The following is a 12712-nucleotide window of genomic DNA, read 5'->3' on the forward strand; positions in this document are numbered from 1 at the left end:
TAGGAGTGGCCCTACAACCACAACCACCCAATGGCACATTTGTACAGTGGGGATATGACAAAAATGTTAGCACTGGACCGCCTCCCTTTATCTTTTTGTGGAAGGAGTGGGAGAGCTTGTGGCAGCCATTTGCCCGAAACGGAAGGTTCCAGGTCAGACCTGTTTTGCCAGAGTTGGTGGTCCACTGCTGCAATTGGTTGTACAAGCTTTGCAGCACAGTGTTGTCCACACTATCCACCTGATGACAGACATGTGGACCAGCTGTCAGGTGACTGATTACATGTGCGTCACTGCACACTGGATCTCTTTAATGGGGGTAAAGCAAATACTATCTACAGGTAGTTGCTTTGTAGAATGTTTTAAGAGCGTTCAACTGCAGGTAACAGTAGCCATGTTCGCCATGGAGAAATCACACACAGCTGCAAACATCTTTGATGAATTTAATGGCAAATTGTCTGAATAGCCTCGACCCCGAGGTCTTCAAATTGAATTTGTTGCAATGGACAATGGCAGTAACATAGTCAAGGCCATGGCCGATGGTGGCTATTTCATGGTCCTGTGTTTGGTGCACTGAATAAACCTGGTTCTGCAAAATGTTCTAAAAAAAGAAGACAAAGGCCCTATTATGACACTGGCGGTAAATTCTGAATACGGCTGCAGTAACTGCTGCCAACATACCACCGGGGAGGTGAATATCCGTCCACCCGATTATGACACATACACACAAAACTGACAGAAAACAGCCACAAACCCAAATCCGCCAGACCCACTGAACGTGATAAACTTTCAGAACTACCACCCATACCGTTATGCCACCAATACAACATCCCCCAAATAAACCACGAATTACCAAAGTGGACTATCAACGGTGGTAAACCATTGGTGGTTCACACTGCCAAGGAGGGATAGGCCACCAAAATACAATAAAAGACCGCATTGGTCAGAATCAAAAACCCACACCTGACACAAATACACATACCCCACACACCCACCAAAAACACTATAAAACACACATCCACATCACCCACAATCCTTTGCAGGAGCAGTGGGAAAGGCTCCCCCTCCATCACAAGAGGGCAGGAACCCCTCTCCAGAACCAGTGGGCAAGGTGCCCCCTCCAGAACCAGTAGGCAAGGAGTCCCCTCCATCACCAGAGGGCAGGGACCCCTCCAGAACCAGTGGGCAAGGAGCCCCCTCCAGGAGCAGTGGGAAAGGCTCCCCCTCCATCACAAGAGGGCAGGAACCCCTCTCCAGAACCAGTGGGCAAGGTGCCCCATTTATCACCAGAGGGCTAGGAGCTCCAACCAGAACCAGTGGGCAAGGAGCCCCTTCCAGAACCAGTGGGCTAGGAGCTCTCTCCAGAACCAGTGGGCTAGAGCTCCTTCCCTATGAGAACCCCCCACCCCACTCATCCCAATCCCCCACCCCGTGATGTGCCTGCCCATTTCCAGCATTATGCTCCTGAACCAGTCCCGATGTTGGCAGGAGTCAAGTTGGGGATTGGAATTTGCCCTGTGGGCATTTGAGACTTAGAACAAGCCTTTGGGCCCGCATGTACATATGTAGTTGTGTATGTTTTTAGATTCTGAATTTCATCCAACATGATTACAGTGGTTGTAACAGAGGTATGTGTTCTGGCTTCCTTTGCTCCTGGATACTGTTGCAGTCGATTCACTCTGCGTCTGGTTGTGGGTGTTTGGTGTGTGTTTTGCGTGTGTGTGTCACCCCTCCCTCCCTCCTTTGTGTGCTAGGTGGCTGTACACACTGTCGTCGTCTTTGTCGGCGTTAGTGCTCCAGGATGGCCATGGAATGGTATTGCATTAGGAGAACTTACAGTTCTGGTTCCATGGCGGCTGCGGACTCATCTGTGTCCTTGGAAATGAGTGTCTCCTTTTAAATGATATGTTTCCTCCGGGCTTTTGATGTCGTTGCTACCACCCCGGAAAACCTGGCAGTGTGCTATGTCATAATATGGTGGGCGGATCCTTGTCTTCCACCTGCCTGTTGGTGGTTACCGCTGTTTTGAGTGGTCATACAGCACTGGCGGTTGGTGTGATACTTTGGCTGTCTATGGAATGGATCATCGCCATGGTCACTATTTGGCGGTCATTACCGCCAGCCTGGCGATGGTACTACCGCTATCGCCGGTGTGGCAGTAACCTGACGCCAAGGTCATAATGACTACCAAAGTCAGCTACATAGTGATCACCTGCAGATGAACTGGCAATCATTTCAGCCATTCTTTAGATTATTCAGTGTTGTAACAGTGTATCAGTTAAAGCCCTGATACAGGAGGTGCCAATGCATTGGAACTCAACCTATTATATTTTGCAGCGTCTGATTGAGCAGTACAGACAGATCAATGACTATGTCATTCTAAGGGGAGGGATTGTAGTTGGGAAAGCTATGACCATGAATGGAAACAAATGGGGACTAGTCAAATGTCTGACACAGATGCTGCTCCCTTCTGAGGTTTTCACATTGGAAGTTAGCAAGGAGGACAGTAAGAAGGGACAAGCTATTCCATTGTTACATCTGCTACAGGGCCAGCTAAAGAAGGTATCTAAAAGGTTTGTTCGCACGCAGAGGTGTGAACAAAAACCCAGAATCACCTGCCTTGGATGAGAGCCTAAGCTATCACTTGACTTCTAATGCAAGGCTGCAAAATGACATTATCTCATCCAAAGAATACTTCTCTGCTAGCCTACTCAATCCACGCTACAAAAAAATCATTTTCTCTTTCATTCCTTTTTCTGAAGGGGATATTTCAAAATACAATAGGTGGATTGTTGAGCAAGATGGAGAACGGAAAGAGGAATGGCTGGAACTTAGAGTCCCACTCCGCAGTTCTGGGGAGTTGCCTTCAACTTCAAGAGAGGGCTGTCTTGTCTCACAGCAGTCAACACCAGCAACAAGAATACCGGCAACAACAGCAGTATCAAAAGAATCAGGCCCAACCTCTTATTGGCTTGGTTTCAAGTATAAGATCTTAAGTCCAGTGAAGAGGCGAGGGCAAAAGAGGTTGAGCAAGTGACAGCACCAATGACACTTTATAGGATGGTCCAGGAGTATCTGGATGACCAAAACGAGGTGTATGTGAATCAAAACCCATTAGTGTATTGGTATGGGAAGATGCACCAATGCAATGCTGGCAATAAAGTATTTGGCTTGTCCTGTAGCCAGCATGTCTGCTGAATGTGTGTTCAGTGCAGATGGTGTAGTTGTTACAGTGAGAAGGACCAGTCTCTTACCTTAAAATGTGGAGAGATTAACCATGATCAAAATCAACCAGCATTTAATACCACCTGATTAAACTGTTCCCAAAACACCACAGGAGGAGGAAAAGGATGATTGGTCAGAATCAAGTGCATTTTCTGACCAACTCCTGGGTAGACCACCTGCGTTTGAGGACAAACTATACTTTTCGACTGAGTATGCCAGTGCCACCATAGAACTTTTTAATTAATCCTCATTGAACTTCTTTCTTTCTTTGCAAAAACGAAAATGCTAGTGGAACATTATGTTTGTGTAGGATTTATGCTGCTACCCAATATTTTAGTCACATATTAAATGGCCAGATTGGAGTTGGATCTATGTGCAGTGAAAAAGCCCCCACATTCCCTTCTGACATTGGCCTCCCTTACATGCCATTACCTATCATTTGTTTACATCACCTAGCAGGGCTGCCACAAAAGATCACTGATCAAAAGACTGCTATTGCCAATGCCGAATTCCAATATGATGCTACTTGCTAACAATGAAGGAGATCATATTTTATTCAACCACCATGCTTTGATTGGAAGTGGTAACTACCAAATATTGAACCAATGAGTGGTCCACTTCTTTTTTCTGGTTCCTCAGACCAGGCCACTCACTGTAGTTACCAAACACAAATCTACACAAAATACTCCAAATCTGTTTCTCTATTTGTTCTTCACAGCAGTGCACTTGACTACACAGGTCAATCTCGCTTGGTTTGGGACTGGAACGGAGTTCCTCAGAATCAGGAGGAGAAGGATGGAAGAACTCATGTCTCGACTACCTCAACAGCTAGAAGGGAAAAGTTATTGACTTCAAAGAGAAACCATGATGATGGTAAAGACTTTGAAGCCTAGTACTCACTCAGCTCTGTGGATAAGAGAGTGGTGCGTTGATTTGGGAAATGCTGCTGAGTGTGTGTTTGCTGTGTTGCTCGCTAAAATGTGAAACTCCTCTTTATGTTCTTGCTCTGCCTCTGATTCTTTTTGGTACACTCCTGACTCCCCATGAAGCTAGCCCTGCTTTCTTTTGTTCTTCTCCTTTAATCTATAATACAGTGACAGTTTTTTCAACATACAGGCCTTCTCCTAGTCCTCTCCTGCATCAACAAAACTTGGTGAAAGCTCACGTCTGCAGCTTACCTACCGGACGTGTTCAGCCAGGCACCCAAGAGTGACAGATATTCAAGAAGAATGGCAATACAGTATCATTTTCCTTATAGCATTTATAATTTTTAGAACTGTGTGGGTTAACTTCAATCCTCCATAATTTGTATTTTTCAAACCTAGAAGACATAACATTTAGAGGCATGTTATCTTGGGTCTCTCTGGAGTGAAGGACTGTTTGCAATACATTTAACTGAACTGTGTCATATTTATCCCTTCATCATTTCCTTTCACAACGGATTGATGATGGTGTGCTGCTTGGCACTTAATGAATATTGTCATGGTTTCTCTTGTATAGTGGTGTTCTTTGTTGCATCTTTCCCTAAAGTCCCTTTTTCACCCATTCACCAAGCTCCTTAGCCCTCTTCCCCGGGCTGTGTGATTTACTGAGGTGTGACTTAATTTTACACCATAAATGGATCACAGTCTTGCTGGGGCTGATATGGTGAAAGCGACACCAACTCACTGAATGACCTCTATTACCTGACCAATATTCAACACAAGCCTCATCAACATCATCATTACAGCCTGTTGGTTTTTGTGTAGCATAAACACTTAGGGGCATATTTATACTCCGTTTGCGCCGAATTTGCATCGTTTTTTTCGACGCAAATTCGATGCAAAACTAACTCCATATTTAAACTTTGGCGTTAGACGCGTCTAGCGCCAAAGTTCATGGAGTTAGCGTCATTTTTTGGCGTGAACACCTTCCTTGCGTTAATGAGATGCAAGGTAGGTGTTCCCGTGGGCGGGGCAAAAAACCCCACATTTGCGCTGGATTTTAGCGCCTGGGTCAGGGCAGGCGTTAAGGGACCTGTGGGCTCAGAATGAGCCCAGAGGTGCCCTCCCAAGCCCCCAGGGACACCCCCTGCCACCCTTGCCCACCCCAGGAGGACACCCAAGGATGGAGGGACCCATCCCAGGGAAGAAAAGGTAAGTTGTGGTAAGTATTTTTATTTATTTTTTTGTGGCATAGGGGGGCCTCATTTGTGCCCCCCTACATGCCACTATGCCCAATGACCATGCCCAGGGGACAGAAGTCCCCTGGGCATGGCCATTGGGCAAGGGGGCATGACTCCTGTCTTTGCTAAGACAGGAGTCATGTTAATGGCGTCTGGGCGCCAAAAAAAAATGGCGCAAATCGGGTTAAGACGATTTTTTTGCCTCAGCCTGACTTGCCCCATTTTTGGACGCCCAAACGCCATTTTTCCCTACGCCGGCGCTTACTGGTGTACGTGGTTTTTTTTCACGCACACCAGGCAGCGCCGGTCGGCTAACGCCATTCAATAAATACGGCGCCCGCATGGCGCTTCAGAATGGCGTTAGCCGGCGCTAATTTTTTTGGCGCAAAACTGCGTTAGCGCAGTTTTGCGTCAAAAAGTATAAATATGGCCCTTAACCTAGTCCAGCCACTCTTCACTCTGAGCCAACTTCTCCTGACTCCATGATTTCAATTCCAATGTTTAGATTTTAACTATTGGCTCCCCACCATTTCTCAGAACTAAATGATATTGCTAGTTTGTATTATCATATAAAGTTTTCCTAAAGTTCTGATATAATATGACCCACTAACTCTCTGTGTTCTGTCAATCTAGTTTACAATCATGGATAAACCTTTGAATAATCCTGCAGTTGGAGTATAGATTGGAGTGTCACCATCTGCCTTCCCTCTTAGTGCACTAGCCTGCTACTACTACTACCTACCAACCCCTTAAGATGTCACCTTGGGAAAAGCCCTGCAGTAAGAAGACTGCATTGCTTCATCTATTCAGGTAAGAGAAGAACTATGGATTGAAGTTAACTTGTTTAGTTAGTAATTAACTTCAGGGGGGCATGGCCTAACTATCCAGAAAATGGCTGTGAATCCATTAAAATCCATGCTGATATGGAGAATATATTCAGATCGGGACCTTATTTCCATACCTTGGGCCTTCAAACTCTTTATGAAGACATTCAAGCACGAGGGGCACTGTATTTCAAATGTACTCTGCTTTTTACCTGTTTTTGCCGTTCTTTTCCTCCGCGTTCATTTTCCTAATTTATGGCTGTCGCAGCCACCATTTTCCAGCTTATTGCACGGCAATGCTCAAACCTCCCTCACATTGCCATTTGAATTAGAAACGGTGTCCAGCTTCACTTAAATGCATTTCTCTCTGGCCTTCAAATATATTATGTATTTCTCTCTGCCCAGTTGCTAACCATTCTCCATGCTGCTGTTTTTCTACTGTATGGGGACATAATTAATCCTCCCCCATTACAGGGCTGACCACTGCTGACTACATTATGTCCAATAGTTCTAACTTCCTAGACATTTGAGTCATTCAAGGATCCTCCCTTCCTCCCTTATGCTGCATATTCAACTGTACAGAAGGCCCCAAATGTAGCACTCTTCTGCTCAGCCTAATAATTACTTAATCATTTATATCAAATAATCTCCCTTTTTGTTGAAATATAATGTTTTTGTGACAGTGGAGATGCCGGAGAGATGCAATATTTCTCTGGCTGGACAAAAGTCGTTTGTCAATAAATTCACCTCTCTCTGTGATATAAACATTTACTCAATACACATGGATTCCTTCACATCTTCTTGTCAAAAGTCACCACCCTCATCTGGAATAATGCCTCCTGTTTGTAAAGAATCCAATAGTGCCTCTAAACGTCAAAAAAAAGAACCTGGTTGCACAACAAAATCGCCTCTGCCCATAACCCTGGAAGATCTCACGGAGGAGATCAAACTCCTGAACCCTTTGTAATGGAGTCTAAAATAACACTTCAGAAGATTGATGAAAAACGGTCCAGTCTAGAGCAAAATATAAGTACAATACAAGAAGCAGCAGCTAAAATGGATGAAATGTCCAAAGAAATCTGAAGAAAACTGAAGATTTGAAAAAAACGCAGTAGATGTAAAAACCTCAGAATTTATAGTATTCGTGAAGGGGCAGTAGGCACAGACAAGATTGCCTTCCTTCAATCAAATATTCCAACGATAGAAGGTACTACCCAAACTCTGATAGACCCAGAGGTATAATAGTTCTATTTTTGTAGTATCCTGAGGTACTCATGATGTTATCAGCAGCCAAACAAAGGAAGCAAATGTTATGGTCTGGTCAGAGAGTATTTTATTCACAAGATGTGGCTTGTGCTACTGCAGCTCAACACAAGTAATTTCTATCTTTCCACCCTGTGCTGCACTCTATGATTGCTCCTTATGGCTTAGCACATCCTTGTTTCTTCAGGGTGACCTACAAAGAGGCGATCTTCCCATTTGATTACCCAGATGATTTAGAAAAATGTATTTGTCAATGCAAGGATAAATAACTTGAATTTGGCAAAACTTGACTCTCCTTTACTTCTTGTATAACAATAAATCTTGCCTTTTGTTGCTCCTATAATGCCTGAACAAAGGAGTTAAGTTGTATTGATTATTATTTATAAAGTCTTTACTTTTTTAATTATCTTATCCTCTTTAAAGATGTCTAGTGTCTTGCCTGCCCCACCAGACATGTCTTCCTCACGTGTCAGGTATCTCAGACCTAATGTATATATATATATAAAAAATGCCCTCATTTGTCGGTAATGTTGGTGTTATTTCTAAACAAATATACCTCTGTGCTAGTTTATTGTAAGTTGTATTTGTTGTCTTAGACTTTGATATTAATTATTCAATGTTTCCGTATTTCTCACTATCCATCTCTGGGTGCCTCCTGTCCACTGTCCATCCCTTTCCAGAATTTCTCCGCCCCTCTTTTTTATTGTTGCTACACTTAACGTGCCTTGTTTAAATATGGTTGAAACCTTTTGGTTTATAGCCATCTGTTTCTGTGCTATCATATTCTACATGGCTCTTTCATCTTTTTTTCTCACATCTTCTTCTTTTCTTTTTCTAGTATCCTTATCGTGTAAATATTTATTGCACTTGTGTTTTCAATGACTTGGTTGCACTTTATATACTGCCTTGTTCACAGAGTTGAATTGAAGATGTTCTTACAATACTATTCACTTTTCATTTAAATATGACTAACAAAATGCGTGTGATATCTTGGAATGTGAAACATTTACATAACACAATGAAGAGGCAGCTAGTTCTCTAACACTTTAACAAAATGAAACTGTAGGATTGTTATGTTACAGGAAACCCACTTATATGATAAAGGTATATATTGTTTGAAGAGGCAATGGGTAGGTCATGCCTCTTATTCTCCCACAAATGTCACATGTTCATATGTCAGATAGTTGATCACCCTCATATTTATCTTGGTGGGGTGGGTTAGAATCAAATAATTTGATGATGCTCCCAGTTATTAATTTTATCTGTCTCTGTTGCCTGTCAAAATCCCCTTGCAATTCTTTAAATCCCTGAATAGCACCTTGTGCAAATTCTTATGGAAAGGACGGAAAGCACGCATATCTTTATCTTCCTTGTGTAAAACTAGAGATATGGGTGGGGTCAATTTCCCTAATTTTTCAACAATATCACTCCTCTTTCTTATTAAAAAAAAGTTCTACCTCATAATTACCCTTCCGCTGTCACTCCCTTACCAATCTGCCATAAATTGGAAGAATTTCTGATTTTCCCTTTTGCCTTTCAGTCCCTAGCTTACTTCTCTCATTCTCCAAAATCCTTTACATCTCCCACCATTTCAAATTCTATATCAACTATCTTTCCGGTATATACTAAATCATTATCCTTAATGAAAACCTTTCGTTTCAACAACAATTGTCTTCTCTATCACAGGATCCCTCTCCCAGCTTGACTATTCTTCCTTCACAATTATTTCCCTGTATGCCTCTTAAAGCCTTGTATATATAAATCTTAACATTATCAACTTTCTAGACATCCTAAGCAGAAAATAGAAATGATATGGGAATCTGAACTACAATTTTCCATCTCTGTTCAAACATGGAATTCCATTTGGTCAAAAATACATCATACCACCTGCAATGCTAGTACCACACACATTCTTTATTATTTTTATCATACGCTGTTTTTAACTCCTACTTCCCTTTCTCACTACAATACAGATTTAGCAAACCTCTGCTAGACAAGTTCTAAGACACCAGGAACCTATCGGCAGGGTTTTTCTTTTCATTGTCCGAATATTGTTTCCTTTTGACGCAAGATGTGCAACACAATTACATTCATTTGCAATAAGAATTTTCCTTTTGAGATTACAAATATTTTTATGGGACACTCCTCAACTATTTGGATTGGCGCTCTCAAACTTGGCAAACTTGTTGATTTGCTAACAGCTGTTGCAATTCAATTAATAACTTCTAACTGGAAGGACGCTATCAAAGTCACGTTTAATGGGTTGCGGAATCTACGTTGTCATCATCAGAGACTTGATAGAGCATCTGCAACCTCCACACACCAACTTCTTCAAAAAGATTCCTTCTGGTTACCTCCCACCAATTATCTGTCTAGCCAATCTATTTTGTCTTTCAACCACCTTGAGTTTGTTTTTAATACCACATTAACTTCTCAAATAGTTGTATTATGATACAGTGTATCACGTTTTCAAACTAGATAACAATAGACACTGGTAATGTTGTTTTTACTTATTATTTTTTATTTATTCATTTTTTTCATTTCTCCAATCTTTTTCTTTTTATTTCATTTACTTTCTCACTTCTCTCTTCATGGTCTTCTCTTTCTTCTTCTTCTGATTCTTTCCATCATCCTCTCTTCTGTTTAATAAACATAAATTACGAAAACAAAAAATGTGACATGCTAAGGTAACTTCCTACTTTCTTTTCTCTATTGCTACACTCATTATTAGTTATATTAACTGTTTACTAATGTATGATATATTGTAGTTTCTGCATTTCAGTTGTTGCTATAACTATTTGTCATGTTACAATATACTGTACCTTGTTGTTAAATATTTTCAATAAAGCATTCTTAAACAAACATAATTAACTCCTTCTGAAGAAAATGTTTTCTGTTTGTATCTTGGTTTTTACAGGCAAAATAGACAATGACAGACATTCCCTAGTGATCAATACAGTTACAGAGGACAGTAGAGCAAGGGTATAAATATATGACTTACACTTTTGTAACAGATTTAAAAACAGGCTACACTAAAAGACAGCAGTGCAAAGTAAAACACCAAAATAAACTTTTGAGGCATTAATCAAATAAAATAAATTATCCCCTTTTAAATTTAACAAATACAAAAACCCACCCTTTCCACCCACAACAGGCCCACCCCTCTCCTCAAACAAATAGCCCTGTCCCCAAAAAGTCCAACAAAATGTTCATTATGAAAGGTTTTTTAAAACCCCTTCCCATCTCCCTCCCCAATCTCTCCACCCACAACAGGTCCCTCCCACCAAAATACAAATTTAAAGAAATGGCTCAGAAGAGGGCACTGTTTAAAAGGGCTCAGAGCTGGTCCAGGCTGAGCTCGATCCTAGAGAGCCGGCTCTCCGTCATGTCCATCCGGTGCAGGATACGGTGGAGCAATGTCCTGTCAGAGTGGGAGGGGGTGGCAGGAGGTGCAGCCAGTGGCCCTGACAGCTGGCAGCAGTGGCACCATCAATATAGTGGCCGGGGGGCTGGGAATGGCATGCAGCTGAGCTGGCTCCTGGGTCCGAGGCAGCTATTTCAGCCTCTTCCTCCTCCAGGACCACCAGCCCCCGGTATTTGGCCTGGATGTTCTCCAGCCTCGGCTGCCTTAGACAGGCCGGTACCTCCTACCTGGTTGGTGGTCGGCGAGAAAAAACAAAATAAAAAAGACAAATTGTAAACAATGCTCTGAACAAACACTTCTTCAAAACTAGGTAGTGAGTGGCAATGTTCAGAACAAACACTTCTTCAAAAGTAGCTAGTGAATGGCACAGTGGCATTACATTGGCAGTCCCCAAGGGACTTTGGAATTTAATGTGATTATGATTAGGAGAGTCACAGGGCCAATTTATATTTGTCTACCCACACATGTCTACCATAAAATGCACTGACTGTCTGGTAGAAAAGAATTAAGGCAGAATAACACCAGATTAAAAAAAGTTTTTTTTCTTTTTCTTTTAAAGGCTTTTCTAGTAACTAAACAGACACTTTTAGTGGAAAAATAAAAATGAATTACCTCTCAGTTATGAGTACGGCATTACTCACTATGGAGTACAAGGTGTCGTGCTAAATTAATGGAGCCATGCTAGCCTGCGCTTTGAGTCGTTTGCTAGTGTATGCACCTGGGGCAGATGTAATTGACAATTTTCTATCTTTAAGTCCAGTGGCCCTGCTCATTCCCTATTGCTTTTCACTTAGTTTCTACCCTGACACCAAAGAGGCAGATGAATAAATAAGATATGTCACACATGTCATATATAAAATGCAGATATATTTATCCTGTCTGCTATAAGTAGACGGCATTGGGGGTCACAATTTTTAAAAAAATATTTGATTAATCCCCCCGTGCTCTCCCCCATGTGCCGCCCAGCCACTGTTACACCCGCGAGCCGTGACTGCGAAACGCCTGTGGCAGGGTGGGGATTAAGGAATAATAATGGTGGATGGGATACATACCTGCTTTGTTTAACAAATACAATGAGACAAGGGATTAGAACACAAACTAAAATACCTCTCACTTTGAACCATAGCTTTAATAACCATAAAACACAAAGTAAGCGAAGTAAGGGCCATATGTACTAAAGCATTTTCCCATAGACATAGAATGGGTAAAACCGTTTGATGCATCTGGCCCTAAGTGAGCAGCATTCCCCTCTACAGAAGAGCTCCCTTGTTTATTCATACAAATACACACCAATAGCCACCATGATTTAAGACTTACTTTCTCCCATCCAGTTTTTCACCAAAACTCACAATCCATTATCCATCCATTCAGTATCCACTGTCCACCCCTAATTTCAGTCATCCTTTCCCCCATCCATTCACTTACCCAATACTCACCCACATATTCTTTTAACCACCCACCCATGCATCCTTTTCTTTTGCTCATTTCACCCATTCTTTCCTTTAGCCTTCTGTTCTTTCCAGTTTCCATCAAGCCATCATACTTAGCGTACATTATTGGTGTTTTTGCTGACTGGCAGATAAAAGAGGCCATAAGTAACCCAACCACTGCTGTAGCTGTAACATGGGGGTTCACGATCATGAAGACACCATAGTAGCTAGTGAGTAATGTTAATTGTCAATAAGCAAGCAATGTGACTTACCTCAGCCTGTCCCTACCGCCGCTTCTCCCCCTGCTCCATCTGTTTCTACAGCGGAACTTAAACCAGCTCCACTGGTGGTTGGTGTGGCTAGAAAAAAACATTATACATTTTTT

Source organism: Pleurodeles waltl, chromosome 2_1 (genome assembly GCF_031143425.1).
Source record: "Pleurodeles waltl isolate 20211129_DDA chromosome 2_1, aPleWal1.hap1.20221129, whole genome shotgun sequence".
Lineage (NCBI taxonomy): Eukaryota > Metazoa > Chordata > Amphibia > Caudata > Salamandridae > Pleurodeles > Pleurodeles waltl.